The following is a 25,814-nucleotide window of genomic DNA, read 5'->3' as shown; positions in this document are numbered from 1 at the left end:
TCCGCAAACAGCTAAAGACCTGGCTATTCTCCAGCGCAGAGAATAAAACCTAAAAGAACACACCTCCTATAAACTCTTCTCTGTCCATGCCTAGCGCGGGGACACACCGTTGGTGTAACCAAGCGCTCTACAAATGAATAAATATAAATATAAAAATGCATGGCGAAAAAGATACAACAGGCCAGAGGCCACCTGAACACAACTAGATTCTGCCTCTCCATTCCTGCTTTAACTTTCTAGACCATATTAGACTCTGATTACAATCAGTGGTCAGATCTAATTTCAGATGGAAACCTCTTGCACCCACAGCAGGCTTACAAGTCGGGGAAACTGTGGCGCCACAGGTGTGGGCTTCTGTGATCTGCGGCAGGTTTCACGGGATTAAATTAAAGAGAACAACATTCTAGTTTTCACATCAATAAATATGTCAAATGTGCGTAATACCAATTTCCAAGCAGTCAGTTTTCTGACGAGGTGAAAATGAAAAAGCAGTACCTGTAAATGGGCAAATACCAGGCTACTGCTACTTAGCAGGTGCCCTGTGATCTGCACTAGCATTTTGCCCATTAGTTGTAACCAGCGCCTTTGTCTCCATCGCTCACTTGCTTCTAATGCTTAAAAGCTGTGTTGTAAATAGCGCGTTCGGCAGAATTGTCTGATGAACATCAAAGCAGGGTTATTTTGATCGTGGCAGGTTAGAGATTCCTTAGGTATGTTAGGTTGAGGCCAGGGGCAGGGCAAGAGGACTCGCACCACCCTCTAACCTTTTTTGTAACATCCGCACAATGGTGCACTCGGAAAATACAAACTTGTATATGGTGTGAAAGTATATTGACACCATATACATGATATAAGTTTGCTACATAAATAATGATAACATTTCTAGCAAAAGGTATCCTTTTATTCTGCCTATTCCACATGTTTCCAAAGCTGCACGTGGGGGCCACTGTTGGGTATATTTTATTTTTAAATTGAGCAGCTAGTCCTAATTTCTTTCAAAAACAGTGTAGCCCTGAAATCATTACAACGTGTTTCGCCATATGACAGCAAATAAAGGCATCTGTCCTTAAAAGGTGCATAATATTTGGGGATCATTAAAATACACAATGCACGGCCAGGGAACGGTTGTGATGTAAACACGAGTTAGCAGGTAGAAAAAATGGAATTGAACAAAAGTGAGAACGACATTAGTCGGATATTCTGTGGGCCCAGTTCACACACTCTTTCGAGCTTGTAAATTCAACAAATACATGCAAACGGCTTAATTTTCGGGGGCATGGCATTTTTTAAAAATAACTTGCCCTCTTACATTAAATTGCTCGTGCCAGTAACAATCTTATGCAAGGGTAAAGCTTACTCAAAGAGTACATGGGGATACTCTGGAAAGTTTTGGAGCACCCAAGAACTTTTGCGCTTGTGCAAACGTTTTTTCAACCCATTCTATCCCAGAAAATAATAGGAGATTCACTCCTTTTAATGGCCAGATTAAGTCCCATTCCAGGGTTGGGATATGACGGCAACACTCCTAAATCGTGCGGTTTTGGGGGATGAAGTGACTTTCTCTATGAGAAACAATATTTAAATAAAGACTATCCAGGTACAGAACAGCAGAGCTTTCAAGTAACCCCGGTCCCGGCATAAACACCCAGTCCAGGTTTTTCCCTCACATTCCTGAAGTTGTATTCATGATTTTATAACTGGATCTCCAGAAATATGTAACATTGCAAAGAAAATTCCTGGGCTGGATGTGCTTCTCACCTGGATCGAGGTACCCGAGATCTCTGAAGCAAGTCGCAGCGATGCAGGCCTTTCTCGCGAAGAACAAGACCCACACGTAAGGATGCAAGCTTCCGTCACTGAACCTATGCCCACGGCAAGCAGATGTGCACGCTTCCGTCACTCAGAACTGGTTCAGGGAATGCGGAAGTGTAAGTCTGCCATACCGGTAACTGGCTGAGCAATGCGGAAGCGCAAGTTTCCCTCAGACATATTCGAGAGAGCACACATTAAACAGAAATCTTTGCAGTGGATGTCTTAATGACTAATCTATCCTAGCACTATGCAAGGAAAGTCGATCATTTACCTTAACCGACTTCAAAGCAGCCCATTAAATCGACACTGGGCAGTGATCAGACTCCATTCAGTTCAAGAAGCGCATGCACCATTTAAACATGGAGCTGTGTGGTTTTGCTTTTTGTGTAAATCGGAGAAAGGCCTGGAAGTTAGTGGAGGAAAGATTGAGAGAGGTTTGCAAAAAGAGTAGCAATGGAAGGCAACATTAATATGGGAACAATGGCAAAGTTATCAGTTTGACATTAAGGCATCTCGGCACAGTACTATCCGAGCATGCATTCTCAATTATCGACAGTTCATGTCATGTGTTTCTGGCTCGCCCGAGTGCCCCTGCTGCCTAGAAACAGTAACAAGCATTTACAATGCAACGGTTTCGCCTTTGGAAAAGTTTGAGCTATTGGCATTGTGAATGACAAACTTTTTATTTATGTGTTGGTTTTGAAAACAGATAAATAAATGGCATTGTCATTTACAATGGCAATAGCTTAATCTCTCGCAAATGCGATTTGTATTGCAACTATTTCAGTTAGCATTTTGCACTACGATGAAAACTGGCTAAAGATAGATACAAAAAACAAGTCTTAGCTAGGAGGTAATACTCACCAGACAGAGACACCCGGCAAAAATGACTTCACTTAAACTATCATATGTACAGCACTAAACATTGCACATCCTTCGTTGAATAACTGTTTGTTTACTGCACTAAAGATTGAAGATTACTCTAGTGTTATTTCTATAGTGCTCACATGCTTCAGAGCAAAGAGGACTCTAGGAAAAACACTTGTAAACAAATAATCATCGTGGGGTGAATAATAGTCAGGCATTGTAGAATTACAGAGATCAGGGGGGCGCAGACCAGAGCCGCAGCCAGCAGACCAGCGCTGGGAGTCCAGATGAGGCGTTCAGAGCACGGGGGTCGCCTCAGCCCTCAGCAGCAGCAGCGTCGGCTCAGCAGCAGCGGAGGGAAAGTTTTCCGAAGCGGCTGCAGGGGATCCAGAGCCACCAGACCCGGGGCTCGGGCTGGGATCCAGCCAGGAAGGGATCCGGCCGAGGATGCACCCGGGGACCCACCGCCCGCACTGCCTCCAGCCGAGTCCAGCCACCGACCCAGCCAGCAGCTCCCAGCGAGGGAGAGAGAGGGAAGGAGGGAGGAGGGAAGAGAGAGGAGAAGAGGCAGAGGGAGGGCCAGGGGGAGGAGGAAACACCGACATGGAGGGGGAGAGGGAGGGGAGACGGGAGGGTGCGGGGGCACAAGAGGGCAACAATGCCATGGGAGACAGAGAGGAAGGAGGGAGCAGCGGGAGGAGAAAGGAGAAGGGACCGAGGGGACACACAGAGATAAAATCAGGAGCAAGAGAGGAGAAGAGGCAGAGGGAGGGCCAGGGGGAGGAGGAAACACCGACATGGAGGGGGAGGGGGAGGGGGGACGGGAGGGTGCGGGGGGCACAAGAGGGGAACAGTGCCATGGGAGACAGAGAGAGGAAGGAGGGAGCAGCGGGAGGAGAAAGGAGAAGGGACCGAGGGGACACACGGGGATAAAATCAGGAGCGGGTGAGGGAAAGGGGAGGAGAAAGAGGCAGGGGAAAGAGAGCATTGAGAGGAAATGAGTCGGGACGAGGGGAGGGGGGAGAAGAGAGAGAGATACGTACTGAAGAGAAAGAAACATATGAGGCAGGTAATCAGTGGAGAAGACGCCTGAAGCAGGAGGGTGAAGAAGAGAGGAAACAGAAAGAGAACGGAGGAAGAAAAGGAAAGACAACAAGAACGGGGGGGGCGTGGCCGGGGGTCAGCGCAGGACGGACGGGGAGCAGCCACCCCCCGCAGCTCCAGACAGGGGCACGAGTCTGTGATGGGAAAGTCCGGGGGTTGCATAGTGTGGGGGGGGGGGCGATCAGAACCATGGGCAGAACTGGGGAACTCCACAGTACGTGGGCAATGCTCTCGGGCAGAACTGGGGGCGTCCATCATGTGTATGTATTCAGGGTGCATAATGAACAAGCACTCACCTGGGCTTCCTCCGGCGGCCGTGGTCGGCATGGACTGACAAAAACAAACCCAGAAAAAAAAAACGAAACTCCGCCCACCGCCACGATGACGACATCGCAGAGGCGGAGAGCGAAAAAATCGCGGGAACGTCCCCGAATCTGGTCCGGCCTTGACGGACAGATCCGGCTCCCAATGGCTAGCCTCCATTTATGGAGCTAGTCAATGGGAGCCGGGGGACGTTCCTGAAGCCCATATTGTAAACAATAGATTTTGCCTGCGCCGAAAAGCTGCGCAGAGCGCAGCCTTAGGCAGGCGAAACCTAAAAAGTGCTATAGAGAAAAGTAGGGTGACCAACCGTCCGTAAATTTCACGGACGGTCCGTAATTTGGACCTCACGTCCGTTGTCCGTGAGGATCCTTTTAACGGACGCCTTTTGTCCGTAATTTTGGGCTTTGCAGGGGAACAGAGCTGTTCCCCTGCAAGAGGCCTCTGCTCCCTGCTGGGGTGCCTCGTTCTTATCTTAGAAGCATAAGAGCAGCCCCACCCCACCCATTGTAATTCTGTCTGTGGCTGATTGCCACATACAGAAAGACAATGGGCCAGTTTAGGCTCTTCCAGCATGCTGTGGCCTCCATCTAGGGCAGGGCATTCTGTTAGGGTTAAAATGTACAAAACAAACATATAAAGTTACAAAGAAGAGGTTAAAGTTCTTTCATAGTCTAATCATTTCAGAGCGGAAGCATTTTTTTTTTTAAATGAAGAAAGATTTATTTTACAGCAAAACTAAAATCGGATTATCTTTGTCTGGAGAGATGAAATCCCACTTCTCGCACGTCTGTTCTCTCGTTTTCTCTCCAGTCTCAAAACGTCACATTCTCAAATGTCCCTTTAAGGGCTTTCCATCAGTTTTCTTTTCAGTTTAGTGGTAACAGCTGCAAAAGGTAGGTCAAAATACTTGGCGTGTTCAAAGTGCTGTAAATTGTTCAAATGAAGGTTTGATGTTCTTTAAAGTTCCACAGCACTCGTGATGTGCGATAATTGGACACACTGGTCCCACAGTGAAGGATTTGGACACAAAAAACAGAGAAACACTGCACAAAACCTCACGCGGTCAGGTTCCCCATGCCACTTGCATATATCACCCTCTATATTGCAGCAGGTGTGGGATTAGTTCCTGACTTAGTGTTTTGAGGGTGTAGAAGCTAATCCTTGACATAGTAGCAGGCAGGTGTGAAAAATGCTGCCAGCCGGCTGGGCCGATATGAGGAGAGATTTTTAGGTTCCGTGCTGGAGATGCACCAGTCATCTGTTTCTTGAGTTGACTGGTAGTGCTTCCAGGCAGATTTGTTGTAGACAGGAAGGCATTCCACCGAGTCCGTGGACAATGCCTTAAGATAAATGACTGCATCAGTTCCAAAGCCCTCCATGGTGCAAAGCTGCAGGTCACCCTGGATGTACTTGGCATAGAGTCTAGAAATAGGAAGACCCTATCCAAAACCAGCCAGAGGTGTTCCACCTGCACCAAGCTGTGGCATGGGTGCAGTGAAAGACACATAGCTGAAGAACCTTTGAATCTTGTGTAGTGGGACACCACCTCCTCTGTCGCTCATCTCAGAGCCACCATCACCTTGATGGGGGAAGTGAGGGTCTGGAGCTGTGGTGTTCCAATGTCGCTCGCATGGCATTCTTGAAGAGCTCAAAGAGCATGTGATAAAGATGAGATGGGGCATATACCATGTGAATGGGGTGTCTTGGATCATTAGCATTGACTGCCTGGATTTCCAGATTAGGCGAAGCCATATAGTATTTATTACACAGCATCTTCGCCATTTCATAGGCATCTCTCACTACGTCAGTCACATCACAATTCGGATCGATGCTTCCAATGTGTTTAGGATGTGCAGGGTTTGTCGTTGCATCAAAAATCAAAGTATGCTGGTTGATCAGCATGCGGATAGAGATGCGGCTCAGCTAACAGCGGTCCATAAAGTATTGCACATTCTGATTTGTCACTGGGTCAATGCCGAAGGCTTCCTTGTACTCAATGACCCCCTGGGCCATAGTTGGGACAACATCATTGTGCCGGTTCCTGATGGTGATGAGGACGTTTGCGAACTGTTCAAGGATGCTCTGGTCCTCTGGACTCTTATGAAGAAACTCCAGGATGTCCAACAAACTCTGAACACACCAACTCTGCACCAGCTGAATGAAAGGTGATCCCAGCAGTCGATCTGGTAGCAAGTTAATCTCTTTCATGATGTTGGCGAGGCGCACTGGCAGCTCCTGGCACAGGAAGGGCAAGGAGGTTTTTTCACAGGCATTGCTATATACGAAGTCCAGGAATTGCTTCATGGAGAGCGGGGAGGGAGAAAACTTAGAGAAATGGTCGATCTGCTTCAGGCTGCTCCTTGCCCGGCTCGCGGCTAGCATCAGGGTGTGAACCAGGGACATCCTCATAGTGGGCTGTCAGAGGAGGAGGGGCATGGGCTGCTGCTGGTCTACTCTCTGCAGCCCTAATCCAGGGCTCGATTTCAGGGTTGTCAGGCTCCACTCTCCCAGCCTGATATTTCTTCCGGATTTCCATTGAAACTCTATTCGTTCTGCCTCTAGATTTCGGGTTCTAGTACCCCGGCCTCTTCCAAGGAGTCTCGGTTGACTCTACGTTTCTTGCGGAATGAGAGCTGAAGCATTTTTATTATTATATAAAACGAAGACATAGTTGCGTTTATTTATTTTATGCAACTAACATCCATTAACAAAGCCAATAGTCCTTGCTCTGTGTGGGTCTAATGTTACTGGATGCAATGATACATTATGCTCAGCAGATATATGGGGTGTTTTAAATCACACGCTTAATTACATCAGACATGCCCCTTGGAGAGACCCCCAGATTATTCATCCCACTTAAAGCCCTTAAAACAACACCATGTCACAGTCACCTCGTGTCCTGGCACTGTGCATCATGCATGACTCATCACTATCAAGTTTTCAGATGTCCTATGTGCAGGGGCATAGTGAACTCTCCCCCTCCCCACCCCTTGCTTTAGGAACTACAGCTTGGGTGAAGTTCTAGTGTGCAACTGGATGGGTGGGTGGATGGGTGAAGAATGGGTGGCTAATTGAAAGAGGATTGGAGAGAGAAAGGGAGGATGGATGGATGGATGGATGAATGATAGCATGGATGAATGATTAACAGAACAGATGGGCGAATGGGTTCATGGAGGAGTGAAAAGAAGAATGTGAAGATGGATGAGTGAAAAAATGCATATATGAGTGAAAGGGAGGGTGGAGTGCTGGAAGAAAGGATGGATGGATGGATGGGTGAATGGGTGGACGCATGAGCGACTGGGTGCATGGATGAGTAAGTGAAACGATGGCTGGATGGGTGAAAGGATAAATGATTGGGTGGATGAGTGGATGGATGGGTGGAAGAGTGGATGGATGAGTGAAAGGATGGCTTGGGTGTAAGGGTAAATGGTTGGATGATGAGTGAATGGGTGGATGGATGAGTGAAAGGATGGATTGGGTGAAAGGGTGGATGGATGAGTGAAATGATGGATGGAAGGATAGATGATGGATAGGTGTGCAAATGGTTTAAAAGCTTTGGATATGGATGGGTACACAGATGGAAGGACAGAATGAATGGTGAAAGACTGAATGGTGGATAAAAGAATTAATAGATGACAATTTGAGTGACACCCAACTGCTACTTGAATGTTACACTAGTAATTGTAAAGGTTTGCATGTTTTGCTTTAGGTGTAAGATCTTAGGGAGAGTCTCATAGTGCCCTGAGCTGTGCTTGAGATGTATATTGTGTTTGTAGCAATAGGCAAGGCGTCAAAAATAAATTCTGTAAAAGTGTATTGACAGTGCATTCTCTAAGAAAGCTGCAGGGAAAAACACCTTTGTGACTTCCATCAGCTTGTGCAACTCTCTGCGAAGCCCCCATAAGCAAAGTCAGATTCCATATTTTAAGTTTCACTTGCTGAAACACCCATAATGCATTCCCTATAGTGGGTTCATCACAGCAATCCTCACTTTATTCACATATGCATGCAGCTTTAGATCTCACAATGTCACTCAGATATGAGATGCTAGTAACAAAGTCTATCCGAGCAGATCTTCCTGACCACTTCTCTCACCAAACATGCCTTCTCAGGACCATGAGTTGTAAACAAATTATCAGACTGGACAACCCAGTGCAGTAACCATATAAATAGATTATTATCATATGAAATACCACAAATAGACCCACTCAGTTGCCTCAAGCTGCACGCATACTGAAAAACCGTGAAGTGCCCAATAGTCTCAACCTAATATAAAACTTATTTTGACTTGTACTTAATTGGTTGTCCATTTACGTACTTTTATACTATTGCACAACTTCCTCTGATGTGTCTGTAAAACTTACCTTGTGTTTCGAATTTTTGTCCTGAATTTTGACCCTTTGTCCTGAATTTTTGTCCTGAATTTTGAACCTTTGTCCTGAATTTTGACCTTCTGTCCTGAATTTTTGTCCTGAATTTTGACCTTCTGTCCTGAATTTTTACACTTACCGTCCTGAATTTGCACCCATGCCAGTTGGTCACCCTAGAGAAAAGGGTTATTATGACCCTGTTTCCTCAGTGCATTTCACTGCTGCAGCACCTCCAGCCAGGAGCGGACTGGGCCTATCGGACAATAGGCAATGGCTAAGGATGGGCTGTGCTGTTCAGTGTGTTGGCCGCTATTTTTTGTATTTATTCTAGCAGTTGTGTGCCGGTTTTATGGCCAGATGGACCAATTTTTACCATACATTTCCCTGATATTGTCACTTCTTTAGCTATCTGCTTCACTAATAGGGCACACATATTTTGGAGCCTTTGGCCTATTTTTTTGTTCCAGTCCGACCCTACCTCCTGCACAGAACCCATAGCAAACTTCAAAAGAGGGGAGGCAGGACAGCATGCAAACACCCTTCGGAGTGCAGAGAAATTCAAGTACAAATACCTGCATCATATGGGAGCAAAAAAAAAAAAACTTAACGGAAGTTTTCATAGGAGTTTTCTAAAAAGAAGCAGAATGCAATATGTGTGGCAACTTCCGTTTCTGATTCGGAATTGGAGTTTCAAGCAGGTGCAAACTACAAGCAAATAACAGCACCATCACTAGAAGCAACTTTAATGTATTAATACAATCAAAAACAAAATAGCTGCAAGTCAACTAACCAGCTTCCAACTCGGAGTTCATGTATCTGCTTGCAGAGAAACATATAAAAATCTGAAAAGTGTGTTTTCAAATTTCTACGGGAAAGGGATATCCAATCTGTAGTAATGTCGGTAAAAAGAAAAAGCCACATTGTTGGTTCTTAAGCATGCGCCTAATCTGTAGCAATCCTGAATGTTTAGAAAAAAGGACAACTGATCTAGGTCAGGTACCTGTTCTTCTCACGCATCCCTTTTCAACTACAAATTGCAGAGACTTGATGTCAGGGAGATGTTTGAGTGAAAGGTCAAACCTTGACAAACAAAGCTAAAAGGGAGAGTGTATATGAACAACGTCCCCTTGGAACAGACAGATGTATTCACATACCTGGGGGTAACACTAGGTAGGAAACTGAACTGTCAGCCCCAGATTGATATGCTGTCCCTTAAACATGCACAACTGGCTGGTGTATTAATAAAAGAACAGAGGCTTTCAAAGTCCAAACCTATCGCACCAAGCCCTAAAGATCTACAGTTCCAAAATCAGTACCTCTATATTATATGGCGCTGAACTTTGGGCCCAGGAGGACTTATCATCCCTGGCCCTAGCACAAAACAAATTTGTCAGATTATTAATAGGCCTCCCACAATCCACTCCACTCATGCCCCTATACCTAGACCTGGGTTGTCATAGTATAGAGGACCTTGCCCGCTTTAGACCCATTGCATTTTGCAGAAGGCTTTGGACAACTCCAGAGCTCTCATTGTATGCCAAGGCTCTTACTGAAGTTAGGGCGTTGGGTTGCTCACGTAAGATATCTTAGTTAACCAACATAAAAATCACCCTGACCAATATGGGGATGAGTTCCTTATGGGAGGCCCCAGAGGATACCCTATTTCCATCAAAAAAGGACCTCAAGGCAGCAGATTAGAATATAGTCAAAACTAAGCGTCTTACACCTGTTGCAAGGCCCACTGTGGTGAGAGAATTCTTGGAGCACAAAGACTAGTCCAAGCTTGAATCCTATTAGGATCTTATTGCCAGACTGAACGATAGGAAGTTATACCATCAGTTCAGAGTGGGCTCGCTTCCAATAAAAGCTCTCACCAGTAGATGGCAGCCCCCGACGAATGACAAATGCTCCTTCTGTCCAGCCCAAATAGAGTCACTTGCATATATCCTGTTTGTATGCCCATCCTACAAGTCACCCAGGAGTAAATGCCTTAAACCAATTTGTATGACTTTGGTAACAAGATGTGCTATGGTGGCACTAAAGATTCTAAAGACCAGCACTGAGGAACCCATTGTGATCGCAGTGGCCACATTGTTGAGCTGGATGTGGGTTATTCCAGCTAACAAAATGATTGCACACTAATCTTGTCAGCTGCTCCCTAGGAGGTTATAATGATTATGACCCGGTGTTGTAGCTCTACTCCTTGAATTTGCCGGCAAGTGCCTCCAGGTTGCCACTACTTGTCTGCTTCCTGTAGAATTATGGGCTTAGCACTTTTGCACCAGATAAGTAGAACGTGTTTGTTATTTATTTCCTGTTTTTAGTATCTTTAACATTCAATCACATTTTTTATCATGTGTTTTATCTTGTTGTGGACTTATTGTAATCATGTTTTAATAATTTGTGAACATGATATGTGGTTACAATGGATTGAAGTCTTGACGGTCGCTGATTATTTGTGTAAATATCATTTTAAATTATTTTTTTATAGATGTATATAGTCTTTTATGATTGAAACAAATCAAAATAAAAACTATATTGATTGATTGAAAAAGCTACATCGTTGGTTCTTACACAAATGCTCCTAATCTGTAGCAATCCTGAATGTTTAGAAAAAAGGACAACTGAAATAGGTCAGGTATTTGTTTTTGTCGTACATACCTTTTCAACTACAAATTGCGAGACTTTATGTCAGGGAGAGGTTTGAGGGAAAGTCAGACCTTGACATCAATTTCCAAGTCGCTCTAATGTGGTTCTATGCACACATCTCTCAATAGCAATTTGATTTGCCAGCCTGGAAAACCAAATCAACCAATGCGAAAATATTCGAAAGCCCCACACTGAGGACGGCTGGACCTAGAACGGGGCCATTGGGGAATGTTTGGGTCAATGTTGCCCACCCATCCTGCTCTGAAAGCAGAACTCAGACCTGCAGCCCTCCAAGAAAATGAGTCAGACCCCATAATAGGCTATGTGCACCCTCTTACAGTCTTCATTGGTCCCCTTTATCATGTTTGTCCAACAGTGCACACGTATTGGAGCATTTAGATGGAGCAGATAAGATTCACTAAGAAAATGAGTGACATGGGTGGGGCAGTTTCCCTACAAAGAATTATTACGCAAGTGTGTACTGCTGCAGCATGCAAGCAACTGAGCTGCTTTAAAATGAATGAGTATATAAGTCAGTGCTGTCAGTGTGATTGTGACCGTCTCCACGCATGGCACACAGCTCAGGATATCATTTCCAAATCTCATTCCCCTACAATCCAAGGAAGTGGTGTGATAATTATCAATATTACAATTTTACCAACTGGCTTCAAGGAAGCCAACTAGAAACTTAAAATGCACTTAACTACGATGGTGGTATTGGCAAAGCGCACAGTTTGCCTTAAGTATGCCCTCGTAGTGCTCTCAGCTGATGCCATTCCACACCTTTACACGGTTGCAATCTTAGACTGGAGTCTGAATTCTCACTGAAGCTGCTGTATGGAAAACTTCAAGGTGATCTGTCAAGCAGGGCCAGGAAAAAAAAACGGGGGGGGATGGGGGTCCCAAAACATGTTTTCCCCATGTTCATTCCCATAGAGATTTTTAACACAACTGCAGCCCGAACTGCTGAACGGAATTACACCAAATTTGGCAGAAAGCAAGCTGTTGGTCTAGAAAGCATGCTATTTGTGATTTGGTGTAAATCTGTTCAGTAGTTTTAGAGATTAACTGAAAACCAAATGTGTATATCTAAGGGCGCAGATTCGACATTACCCGGGCTGAAATCTGATTGGGTGCCAACACCTCAACCAGGAAGCGTTGGCAGCCATCTTGGGGCTTGGCTTCAGCAGAGTCCCACAAAAAAGTTAAAAATAAATAAAAGGGTATTAATACCCTGACCCCCTAGGTGGGGTGGTCGGGTCCCAGAGGGAATCTGCCAGGGGTTAAAAACATTTATTTGCAGTATTGCTACAAAATCACGGTCCGATCCACAGCATAATTGGAAAAAATGTTGTGCAACTTCTTGTGCTTCTTTACAATATACCCCCGGGTGGGGCAGGTACTGGGGGTATGTGAGCATATAAAAAAATAAAAAATAAAAATAATAATAATAATAATAATAATAATAATAATAATAATAATAATAATAATAATAATAATAATAATAATAATAATAATAATGGAGGGGGCGCATTATGCCCCCCTCTTAAGGATTATTGAGACCAGGGGACACCACCTCACCGCGGCTTTTTTATTCAAAAGTGGGGGGTATGACCCCTCCCCCCTTCTTGGGCAGGTTAAAGCCCATGGGGCTAAATTAAACATACAGATGGGAGCCACAGGGAGTTTGTGGTCGCTGTGGCGGTCACATGCAAAACAAAGGAAGGGGTGCTGCAGCCAATTAAAGCCTGGGGAACTGCAACCCCCTAGGGCCGGCTCCAGCTAAGTCCCAGGGGTGCTCAACCCCGTGACATAGCGGTTTGCTTGGAAGAGCTGTGACAGCTCTCGGCAAGCGAGAGCAAACATGACTCTGCTCCCAGCAAGCGGGAGCTGTCAAACCGCTCCAGAGTGAAATCTAAGCCTAGCTATAATGTCCCTGTAACCTTTGGTATTTTTTCCAGTGAATATATATGTATCTCCAAGGTTTTCTTGAAATGTAAAAGACCAGCAGTTCAGTCCAATATATGCTCTTCTGTGATCTTTATTCTGCTGAGGAACGATCATTGTGTTTTGGCTGTGTTCAGTCTTTTTCACGATCCACAGCCAAAACGCTGTGTCAGCAAAATAAAGATCACAGAAGAACAGGTATTTGAGTGCCCATCCTTCCTTTTTGTCTAATTGAGTATTACTGACGCTTAGGAGCATGGCAGCAACCGCACAGGTTAGGAGCATGCCAGCAACTGCACACAGTTCCATGTGTGTGGATAGGCTTGCCATGCCAGTGAAAAAGGTAGTCAAGAAAACATAATTTAAAGAAAATGTGTTAACACATTCTCATGTACAGGGCAATAGCCTTTTGTCCTGATATGCCCATCCTCTGGTCAGAGTAACCTGAAAACTCATTCAATACCACTGTGCTTAACTCTGTAACAAAGCCATCAATCACTGCTTATCATCCAATAGCAAGTTGTCAGAAGCCTCTGAATCTTCCTGGATGGCGCCATTATCTGACCTCACAAATTGCAGCTCTCAAAACGACGTGTTGTGATAGAAAAGATAATGGATGAATGGGAGAAGGAATTACAAGCCATGACTGATTTATTTGAACTAGAAACCAATTTGATGGCCGTAGGCAAGTAATGAAAGAAAAAAATGTTTACAGTGAGCAGTTTAGAGCCAAAAGAGGACATAGAAGAAATAAAAATAAAAAAACGTACAGGTTCTCATTTCATCAAGGGCTTGTTCGAATTCCACAAAACGAAGACATTTAAACTGTTAACATTTTCTGAAGGAAAGGCTCTGTGCATCAAAGGAGCTGCAGCGCATGCACAGCTACTAAAGGTATTGGAAACCTATCTTTGACAATTATTTCTACATGCCATAAGACAAGATGCATATTCCTACTAACTCCTTAGAGGGAAATACATTTTCGAAGTTTAGAGAGCCTCTTTAAAAATAAACTTGACACTCAGTTTCTAGACTTCTAATTTCCGATTATGTTAACTACCTTTTGTTATAACTACATTATATCTATCTAAATAGACAGCATGGCATCAACCATACAGGCAGATGCAGAGTGTAATAAGTTATTTTTACCAATGCTGAAGGAGGGGAAGGGCATCACGACTCACTTAAGGCTTTCCCTCTCATGAGTCATGGCCCCTCTCCACACTGGTAATAATTATTATAATAAATAGCATTATATATATATATAAATATATATATATATATATATATATATATTTTACATTTATATATATATTTATATTTATATTTTACATTTTACCTACTGGCAGTCGCCAGTAGGTAGTTATAGTTAGGACCTAGTATCCATAGGAAAATCGTTTTTTGTTTTTGCTAATAACTTGGGCGCCGGTTGACAAATCTTCACAAAATTTTCAAAACGAGTGTGCCGGTTACTTCAGTTACTGTCTAGAAAGTTTTGGGGTGATTCATCAAGCGGGGGCTGAGAAAAAGGGGTCCCTAAAAAGTGTTTTCCTCTTGCAGTTTCCCATAGGGATTCTTGTTAGAATCGTTGAACGGAATTACACCAAATTTGTCAGAAAGCTAGATCAGGCCAATTTAAGGCCCCTGGACCCCTTGCCATAGGGCCCGCCTCAATAACATAGGTTACAGGGACATTATAGTAGGGATCAGATTTTACACACACAAAACTATAGAAATTCAGCAATGATTGTTATAGTTATCTCAAGTAAGTAAGTGATGTAATATTTGAGGTAATTAGCAGTGCATGGCGAGAGCATGAGTTCTAGTTGCCTTAGGGCACAGGCGATAGTTACTTGGAGAGAACTATAACTGCTGAATTTCTATATAAATTTGTGTATGTAAAATCTGAACCGAACTATATTGTCCCTATAACCTTTGTTTTTTCCAGTGAATGTCTATGGTGTTTTTAATTTATGTAACCTTGGTTTTTCCATACAATGTCTATGTTTTTTATGCTATTTCCCAACTATAACGGCCATGTAACCTTTGTTTCTGTGTGAGTGTGTGAATAGATGTGTGAGTGGGCAAGTGGCTTTGTGGGGGTGGGTGTGTGAGTGAGTGTGTGTGAATGGGTGAGTGAGTGGATGCGAGAGTGGCTGTGTGGGCCTTTGAGAGGATGTAGGAGTGGCTTTGTGGGTCTGCACAACCCTTGCATATTTTTGAGGCCAATGTGAGCCATGTATATCAAGGCATCCAGTAAGGAGTTTGTCTGCTTGCCCAAATAAAGTTTGAGTATTTCAACATAATAAACTTTATTGTTCAGAGAAGGTGAACAACTGAAGCATAAGTGGTTCCACGAGTGTCCGTTACGCTCAAATATGCTCGATTTTTTCACACTTGCACAGAATTGTTTTAAACAATGTATCGGATAAAATATTTGTTTGAATAATGTAACATAATTGTATTTAATGTTGCAACGATATTGAAATGTTTCTGAAACATGGTGAAGTCTGTTGTCAGTATCTACACGGAAGTGTGTCAATTAAATTGATCATGTGACACAATGTTAGTGCACTCCAGTTACTCGTGAGCAAGGATCGGATGCTCAGAAACGCGCAAAGTGGTATTGCCTAATAAATTGTCACTCTGAAAGAAGTTTGGGGCGTGTTGTTTTGTGGAATTTTGGAAACTACGCATTTGTGGATTTGTAGGCGTTCGCGACCCCGCCACGCCATTATATATATATATATATATATATTTCTCTTATTAATTTCTGCAAAACTCTTACTGCCCCAATGAGCAACTTGTACCTTTCTTAGTTAACCTTACTGGAGAAGGTATTTTTGACCAATATAAGTCTCACCATTAGGGTCCTTGCTTTTCAGAAGCGATACAAGAAGAATTGCCTTCTCTGCTTCAATAGTAATGTACTGCATCAGATTCGTACTCTGGATAGGTTTCTTACGTAGAGTTCCTTCGAGCGTTCCTGAACTGGCCTCTTGAAGTTCTGATTCCTGCAAGACCTGGCCCTTTGAAATGGCTCCTCCAGTCTGTTCTAGTCGCAGCTGATTATTTTACCCCGATGATGGTCTCTGCCATGGATGAAAATATGAAACCTCTACAACCAGTACAGTTAAAATGGCAATCTGTAATGTTTTACTCTCCAACCATCATTACACATACCTTTTGTTGAACATTTTTGTACTTTTATTTTATGCATATACTAGTTTTATAACCTATCCCGCTTCACCAACCATGTATTATATGTTATGTTTTCATTTCTATTCTTACTTTTTAACTGAAATTGATAAACAGTTTGTTCTGTTGGGGCTACTATACCAAAATATGACAGGTACTTTTACAGTGACACTGTATTTCAAGTCTTTGTTGTTAGTCACAAAAGAATGTATAAACGGTGGATGTACATGCAATCTACCAAAAAAATATTTGTGAACTAAAATAAACAAGCATTGACATAGCCAATAGATCTATCTTTTGGGACCTTATAAGTACTTAGTTATGCAGCACAATATCCTTGGTGCAACAACTTCAACCATTGCATGGCTAAACACTTATAAGGTCCCAAAGGCAAGACCTATTGGCTATGCCAATGCTTGTTAGACATTGTCAGGCATACACATCGACGTCCACATTGTACAATTTGAACAGTTAGTGAGTGAAACTGAAACAGATTGCCCATAACATCTTATAATATGTATGTTCAGTTGTGAAATGTATATTTATATTTACTGTGTCCTTTTGCATAAGTCTTTGGGTAGATTAATTGGCAATATAGGAGGATTTTAGCCAGCGACCAAGACTAACAAAGTATATGGCGTAATTGTTCACCCAAATATGTTACAGTGGCGCTAGCCACATCCCTTCTACCCTGTCCTGCTCAGACTTTTTAAACCACCGTCTCAAGGGAGCAGCAGGGATCCATACCAGTTCAACGTTCCTGTAATGTAGAGGTGATGTATGCACTCCACTCTTGGCTATGTCTTGTTTAGCTATTAGGTAGCCAAGATCAATAAACGAGTTGGACCAATGTACCTTCCATTTCTTCATGATCCCCAAAAGTGTTTTTTTGGGTGATAACTCAAAACAATTGCACAACGTTGAGGTCATTGCTTGTTGGAGCCGTTTCCATTATGGTTGATTGTTAGGACAATGGAAAATATAAATCAGGACCCTTGCTTATTTTTACGGTTTCTAAGCCAGGGCAAAACTTACAAAATAAACAAATTCCCTGGCAACCGTGTATATTATATCACAGCTGATTAGTCTCTCATCCACCCAAGAATGTACCGCTTTACTGGTTGTTATTATCATTTATTCAACATTTTATTTATTTATTCAATTCATCAAGTCTTGCTTTGTGGGGGGAGGTGTGGGAGGGGGCGTGGCCAGTAGCAGACAGAAATGACCGCACACTAACACGGCTCCAGCCTCCCACATCCAAGATACTTCATTATCCATTGCATAATCTGTATCAAAGAGGAAATAAATCACAGATAAAACTCAACGATATGTGGAGATCCTGCCACCATGCTGATCAACGTACTGCCGCAGAGCCGCCCTAATCACGACTGGTGCCGGACTGGCAATGCCGGGCACCGGGCAATCCCCCGGTAGGCTGGCAGGGGCTGTTTTTTTGGCCAGGGGCCGGTTTTTGTGCTGGGGCCGATTTTTGGTCCGGCTGGCGGCGTTAGTCAGAAAAAAAAAATCGGAGAAGTTCACGACTCAGTACAGTAGTCACTCACTCTCTGCATGCGTCTCTCCTCGCTGGGAAAAAAATCACAACTCTATCAATCACTGAGTCTGGATTCTCTGCAATCTGCATAAATAATGGCATGCATTGGAGCCCTATGCAGCATTTAATAGGGTGGGTCATGCGCAGCACGATGTCTCGTCTGCCGCGTCTGCGTGGTCTCTTAAGTTCACCCACCTTAGGGTGGGGCGGATGGTGGTGATCATGCGCATTGGGGCTCGCGCAATAAAAAGTGCGCGTGACTGGTGAGGCAAGGTCGAGGAGCATTCCAGAAGTAAGCCAGAGACTGAGACGACGACACCTGGTGAGAGAGGCACCCCATAATTTAATTATTTCTAGCCCTGCCACTCGCTCCCTGCTGCCGACTGCCCGCCTGCGAGTCACACTTTTTGTTTAATCCCGGCCCGGTTCTGCGTGGGCAGCGCAGCGCACTAGCGCCTGCCCCCTGGCCCCCCGAGTGAGAATTTATTTGTGAGCAGGGCAGGCCTGCTGTTGGTGAGCAGGGGCCAGGGTGGACGACCCAGCGGAGGCCGAGTCAGCTGCCAGAGCGAGGTGGTGGTGCTGCCTGCCTGGCTTGAGTTGAGTTGCGCTTTGTCTCGGCTCGCAGTGCCAGGGGGCCTGGCCGGCCCGGACTCCTCGAGCTTAGACACACACTTGTGAGACGAGTCACGACGAGCACAGATAAAGAAGCCACTCCGGGTCCTAGCCCTCCTAACCACCCTTTTGCAGGCAGCCATTTGGTTCCTCCTGCCATGGGCCCCAGCAGTGCAGCACTGACCACAAACATGAGCTCAGGTCAGATTCTCTAAAAATGGGTTTTCTTTTTGTCAGGGTCAGGTGTTGTCTGTTGGTCGCGTATGTGTCTGCCTCTGTTCGAGCAGCCAGCTGTTAGAATGTTCCGAGCTGGCAGGCTGGATATGACATAAGGGCTTCGAGCACCAGTCCCATGACTGAAAAATAAGCCACAATATCAGCGCTGCAGATGCCGGCCTGGGAAACCAACGGTGCGTTTTTATTACCAAAACGAATTGAAGGCGCTCAGTCTGAGTCGGAAACCACAATCTGCCCTGGTAAAAATGTTCCAACGTCAAACCGGCCCGCACTGCTGGAGGCTGAGACGGGAACGGAGTGTTTGGGGATTGCTTAAGTCGTGGCAGCCCACCTGTTCGGAAAGCAGCCCCCAAGGCTTAGGCTAACCGTCGCCCTACCGGGGCAGAATAGGCACTCCGGCCCGAATTAGAGGCTTTGTTTCAGATGAGATAAGGTCAGGACCCCAGATATTCCTTATGTTATGATCAACGTCTCGTCAGGTGTAGTAAGTGCTATATAAATAAATACAAATACATTGCTATGTGATATTCTGCGCTGCTGAGTTTGCCTTCCATGAAATGCCAACAGCAGCGGGCGTTCCTCATCCATTCGGATGATGAGACCTCGACTTAATTATGTTCATTCACAAGTTCTTGCAAGAGTGTCTCTTCCTGAGATGAGAACCCTCCTTAGGGTCATCCCTGCCAGAAGTAACCACGGCATCAGGATGAGTTAGGTTAACCAGTCCTAGTTTAAATCATATAAGCGCTAAACCTGCTGTGACTTGTAGGTCCATACTTAAAATTAAACCGCAAGTCCAAATCCTTCACCCAGCATGTTCAGTGCAGTTGGCTTAAAAACAGGACTGTGTGATAGTCACCTATGTGACATGGGGCTAACTGACAGCTGTCCTCCCTTCCAAGCGGGTGAGTGCATCAAGAAAGGGTTGTCACAGTGAGTTCAGTAATTTACTTGGCAATGATCAGAGCGGCTGCCTCCAGCAGAGGTCGATAGAGATCACCAGCAATGGGAGCGAGGCAGGGAGATCACCACTCCACAATCAGTGAGTGTTATGTAGGCTGCATCCCAAACAATCAGGTCTGTAATGATGTAAATCCCATCAGTACTGAGCAGTAACCAACCCTATTGCATGGCATTGTGAGTTTAGCCATATTGTATAGGATTGTGCAGTGTACCCAGTATTGTACTGAATCCATACCCATTAATCAGTATTGACGAGTGTGAAAAACAATACATACCTCAGTACAGTGCAGTAATCAGGGAGGTCATGGGCAGTGCCGGACTAGCTGTAGCAAGCACCGGGCGCTTCCCCAGTATATTGGAGGGGTGGGGGGCGATTTTAGACCAGTGGGGGCCATTTATGTTACTGGGGGCCGATTTTGCAGCAGTGCTGCAAAATCGGCCCCTTGTAACAGTGCAGCAGCAGTGTTGGCACCATCCCCACTCCCCGGGGGCCGGTTAGACGTAATTGCCAGGGCTGGTTTGCCATCCCAGTCTGGCACTGTTAGTGAGCAACATTCTTGCCGACACTGCCTAGCCGCGGACCCATCGGGGGCAGCAGCGGGACAACTTCATGTAAGGGAGCACCCCAGGCATGGAGAGATTGCAGTGGGCGCCACATCAGGGCAGTGCTAATATTTTATGCCTGAGCGCACAGACCACACTGGAGCAAAGAAAATTTCGAGAGGCCAAAGATGAAGCTACGGCTAGGTGGAAGGTAAGGGAACGGCTGATAAACGGACAGCTCTGTGCTCAACGAAGGCACCCACATTAAGGAAACAAGGATTCGCCCCAGGGGAAACACTGAAGCGTAGGCCCTCGCGGTTCACTGGTGACACACGGATACTCACGGAGGTAGGCGGGCAGATTCAACACCAGCGCACGGCAGAGAAGGTGGGCCTCCCAAACGTAGACAATGGACCGAAGGAAGGGAAGGGAAGCCCCGGGGAAGACCGAACCACAGCAATACAAGATCTCTTGTAAGAAGGAACAAATGACTCCAACACAGATCTACTGATTGCACAATTCATGGCAGTAAGACTGAGTCTGTGATAATAATATATTCAAGGGGAATATTAAACTCCCAAAGCATAACATACCACTACAAGGAAGGAAGAGCGGAGAGAGAGCCCCGCTCCAGAAACCCAACCACCTGCGCAATTAACACCCGAGCAGGCGACGGGGAATACCGAGCGCTCGCAGTATTAAGGCAAGGAGATCCCCTGCAAACCGATAAAAAGCATTGGCCGCGCAGCCATGAAAGTGACGAGTCAGCAAAAGTGAAAGTGAAAGTCATCGCACGCTGCGAGCGATGTGCTTAATGAGCATGACGAGGAAAGCCAGATGACGCCTCTGCTCGTAAGCGTGCGCCTGCGCGCGTAACCGCAAGCTTGAGGCCAGCAAAAGCGTGTGGTAGCATTTTCTGAAGCCCACTTACTAAAAGTCTCGCCAGAGCACTGCATGCGCTGGCTCAGGCGAGACCTAAAAATATAGACATACAAGATTAACCGTGGCCATTCCCATGCTTCCAGGGCTCAAGTCCTAAAAAAAAAAAAAAAAGAAGTGGGTGGACTAACCTAGTTAATCAGTATGCAAGGGATATCACTGCGCGTGACATGTCGCGTGATATCACAGAAAGTGGCATCACAGAAAGTGGCATCACAGAAAGTGGCATCACAGAAAGTGGCATCACAGAAAGTGTCATCACAGAAAGTGGCATCAGATCTTAAGCCCTCACATATATCTTTAACATGTCTATCATCAGTACATTGGAGCACATTTCGAGTATGCAGGGAAACCCTCCTGATTTAGGCAGAAGATTCACACTTTTGTAAGCTAAACATAAAACAATGTTGCCTTTTGACAGCATAAACTTCCTCAACCCATAGTGCTTTACAAGTAAAAAGTGATATTCAAATTACTACAACACCTCCTCAGGGGTAGTAAGCACTATATAAATGCTATTTATTTTGTGTAAAAACTGGGAAAGACCAACACATCTGTGATTCTTACAGTACATGCATATCTCCAAACAATGCCTGAACAAAGTGAAAAGCTGCCAATTTAAAGTATGTGTAGGTGCCAACAAGGTGTGAGCCTTTGTTTCCCCTCCAGCTTCTTTTCCATCTAGGTGTGAGGCTCCTGACTGCTGCCAGCCAGGAGACTCTAACAAAAGGAGGCCCGATGGGCCATCAGATTCAGCCTTTGTTATGGGCCCAGCAGGAGTTCTGTACTAAGAAAGCCCCCTCCTGCCTGCACGTTGAATCGAAAGCAGACACCGACGTGCAGGCGCTGCTGAATGTGTCCGCTTTTACAAATTACACCGGGATATATTCAGCGTATTTTTGAGTGGAGCCCAACGTCTTGGCAGGGTAGACTGGGTCCACCCTGTGAAAATAGTTGGTGGATGTCGTCCACCCACATATACCCCCGAATTTTGCCTTGCATGCATCCATGTACATTGCCCCAACTTGTAAAGCAGCATCATAATGCTATGCTAAAATCGATAGAACCCAGGAACTTCAAAATAAGTTTAAGACCCAAAACTAAACTGCTACTGCAGTAGGTCCAGTATCCTACTGATGGGGCGTGGCCCACGTTGTGCATATGGGGCATTGCCCGCATGTACTCGGATCTGGGGAACCAATCAAAAGACGACTTCATGAGAGTCAGCTGTTAAGTATGCCACTGCAGATATAGAAAGCAGCCCACGCGCCATTCTTTATGCTTGGTGCTTCTCATTTGGCTCCTGCGGAGAAGAATTTTAGCATTCGCTCCAGTGCAAACCATCCCAGGACAGACAAGTGTGTGGGTGAGCATGGACATGCACCATAGCATCGTTTCAATGGTCACTTACACTTACATTCTGGAAAAACACGCAACAGCGTTTTTGTTGTTGATCAGTTGAACAACTGGGCGGATTTATCGGATGCAGCGGTTGCTAAAGGACTGTGACTAGAATGGGCAAGATCAGGGTTGGCTGAAGGAAGCAAATCTAGTTCCAAAAGAAGCCTCCCCACCCCTAGTTTGCAGACCACTGGGAAATGTCCGAATGGTGAGCTCACCTGTGGTGCAGTATTTTACTGCTGTTGCTAGCAGCATGTCCTGTAAGGGAGCTTTGTTCTGCTGGTTAGTGCACTGTGCCAAAGTGAGGGAACAGCACACCTGCTGTCTACTTACCCTTTAACCAGGGCACAAGTTGGGGATACCCTCAGGTCGACGGCACCCACCCACTTTTTTCACAGGGTGGGACGTGGTACACCCAGTCAAGAAGTTGGGCCCCAGTAAAATATACTAAACTCCTCCTAGAGTAATTTTCAAGCACCGGGACACATTAAGCAAAGCCTGCACTGTGTCTACTTTGGAGCAGCTTCGTGTAGGCAGAGAGGGTGCTTTGCTATTTTAAATTCTTGCCCAAGTACAAATCAAAGGCCAAAGTTAAGAGGCCACCAGGCCCCCTTTTTAGGTCGAGGACCGTTGGCTGCGCTTACGCAGCCTCAGCCAGAGAATTAATGTCTCCTAGAGTGGGGCATTAACCCGCCCCTCTTCTCCATTGGCTGGCTTCCTAAATGGAGGCCAGCCATTGGGGAGAGGGGCGGCACTCCCTTTAAGCCCCGTCTTTTCGCGATTCTGGGGGAGTGTTTTTTGCATTCATTCTATCTGTGACGTCATCCGTCACTCAACAAAAAACACGCCCCTGAATCGTGAAAATGTCGTAGCTTTGCGGCAGCCATTTTTTTTTCTTGTTTACAGTTGACATCCTAAAAGACGTGCTAGGTCGGGGAAGCGGCAAAACACAGTGAAAGGGGGACACACATGCATTATGGAGTGCTTTTAAAAAACCAAAAACAGACACTTTTGGAAGGACAGAAGGAGCCAACGGTCCGAAGGTAAACAGTCTGTGCTCCATCGGAGGGTCAGCGGGTAGACGGACGTGCTAGAAAAATATAACCATCGAATAGTAAGCAAGAAAATAGGAGTGATAAAATAAAAAGTAAAAGGAAAGCGCGTCATCTATCGACATGTCCCCAAGAAGGCTCGCAACCGCAGGCTCCGTCCTAAAAAGGTTAGTAGTTAGTTAGTATTCAACCTGCAGAACACAGAGCCTGCCTTTGAAAGCTTTTGAACTCATTTTGTGTAATTTGGGTGATTTTCCCAAGAAGCCACTCCAGCTGCTGTGGGGACCTGTCAATGGCCGAGCGTGGCACGTGCACTGTAAATCCAGCAACAATAACACTGAGTGCCCGCGGTGAGACCTGGAGTGAGACAAGCAGGGAATTCCTCGTGCTTTGAAGAGGCTGAGACCTGTCAAACGCGAGGGACGCCTTTGACCCGACACCCGTGCAGAGGAGCTGCACATTTGTCTTGTTCTAACAGTATGGCTGTGCTTACATTTTTAAGTACTTTGACATTTCTGACCTCGACGGTGAAATGTGATGCTCCTCAGATAAACTCGTGCTGAGAAGGGAGTGAAACCAATTCTCACTGACATATCCCCATCAAGAGATAACGAAGTCCCAAAATGTCAGAAAGACAACGCTAGCTAATAGGCCTCTTGTCTGCTTTGCGCAGCTAAATGAATTATAATAATGGGCTAGCGATGCGTTTATCTCTAGCTTTCGTCTCTGTGAGAGCAGGCAGCGGCCTCTGAGCGGCCCACCCTCCAGAATGAAAGCACTTCGAGGTGAAACACGTCACAGTGATCTGCTGTCATTCATTCACGTATCGCTCAGTCCTGAAGTAGGAAGCAAGACAAAGATGGGCAATGCTCAAGAGTATTCAACAACAAGTGACAATAACAGACTGAGCACACCCAGTGCGGACAGACTGGAGAAAAGCACTGAGCAAGCCTCTTTGTCTGCGGGAGTGGAAGTGGGCAATGGAGACCCCAGCTGTGGCTGTGAGTGATACGCACCGCGAGTGGAGTAAGGGAATACCATCTCTTTGTACCCAGGAATGGGGGGGGACGGGAGAGGAAGCGCAGCATGGAGTGATACGGAGAGGGGCATAACCGGGGAAGAGTGTAAAGCTCCCTCAGAGGGAGCACCAGTGAACACAACACCCAGGACCCGGCCTGTGGATACAAGCGGAGGACGGTGCGATGGGGTCCTCAACTGGGAGGGTGGAAATTCAAACCCCAGGGGGCGCTCATGGAGGGCTTCGGCAGATCACTCACCCGGAGTGACCTAAATAGAGGACACCAGTTGAACAGCCTGACTGCCCTCAAATGCAGAGTCCAACATGTTGTCCAGAACCAACTGTGGCGAAGATGCAACGCCAATCTCAGCATTCTAAATGGGGCATCACAACAATGAGATCAGAGATGACTGCGCGCACCGCCAGGGCTTGTTTGTTACGGCATCATCAACAGAAAGTGGAGTAGGAGCATCCTGGTCACCAGGGTCCACCCTAGAGCAAGACTAGGCAGTCACCAAGGGAGCTACCAGTAACTAGTTGGTAGATGTCCTTCACAGCAGCAAAGAGGCGGCAAACCCACCCCTTGCACTGACCCTACTTGATGACATGTACCTGATCAATCAGCATAGGGCAGGCAGCGTTTCAAAGGTTAAGGTGCACCAAAGTTTGCCTGATGTCTACTTACGCCAGCTCTTGTCATGCAGTCTACTGAAGTGACACTTGATCTCTCACAGCAGGAACCCCATTAACCTGCCTCAAGTTTACTTCAATGGAGATGCACCAGGGCAGTTGTAGTGCAGTCTATTGATACTCTTTGCTGACCTGATGCTAAACCCCACCTCCAGTAATGTGTGGTCCTAATAATTCTATGCAACTCTCCACCATTCTTATTCTTTGCATCCGACATGCATGTAAATCCTGTTATATCTTTGGAGGCGCTCTCAATGCTTGGGACCTTGTCTGCACCAGAGATCGAAGTGGGCAGAGGAATGGGGAAACAACGCTCCCATGCTTTATAACTTGTTCAAAACAGTTCCCACCTTTTTTATTTGGAAAACAACCGTTCTGGGTGGTTGAGTTCAATGCAGGCTGAAAGGGGAGGAGAAGGGACGTATCTACCATTAAGTGAGAGAAGCGAGAGGCAAGTAAAGAAGAAACAAGTCATCTCTCCGGGGTGCCTTGCTTTCTGAAATAATGTAAATGTGGGGACTTGGTTCATCTGA

The 25,814-nt window shown here is 45.6% G+C and overlaps 1 protein-coding gene and 1 pseudogene across 3 annotated transcripts in view; both read right to left on the bottom strand.

Moving 5' to 3' along the window:
• UBTD2 (ubiquitin domain containing 2) overlaps positions 1–25,814 on the bottom strand; it is a 370,813-nt gene that overhangs the window by 18,420 nt on the left and 326,579 nt on the right. The gene's annotated exons all lie outside the window — the stretch shown is intronic.
• On the bottom strand, positions 5,262–6,516 carry LOC144767098 (pyruvate dehydrogenase (acetyl-transferring) kinase isozyme 2, mitochondrial pseudogene; annotated as a pseudogene). The gene has a single exon (XR_013598061.1). The product of XR_013598061.1 is annotated as a pyruvate dehydrogenase (acetyl-transferring) kinase isozyme 2, mitochondrial pseudogene (transcript).

The sequence above is a fragment of the Lissotriton helveticus genome, chromosome 7, assembly GCF_964261635.1.
Source record: "Lissotriton helveticus chromosome 7, aLisHel1.1, whole genome shotgun sequence".
In the NCBI taxonomy this organism is placed as follows: Eukaryota; Metazoa; Chordata; class Amphibia; order Caudata; family Salamandridae; genus Lissotriton; species Lissotriton helveticus.
Note: the sequence above shows the minus strand (reverse complement) of the source record. Positions and strands in the feature narration are given on the sequence as shown.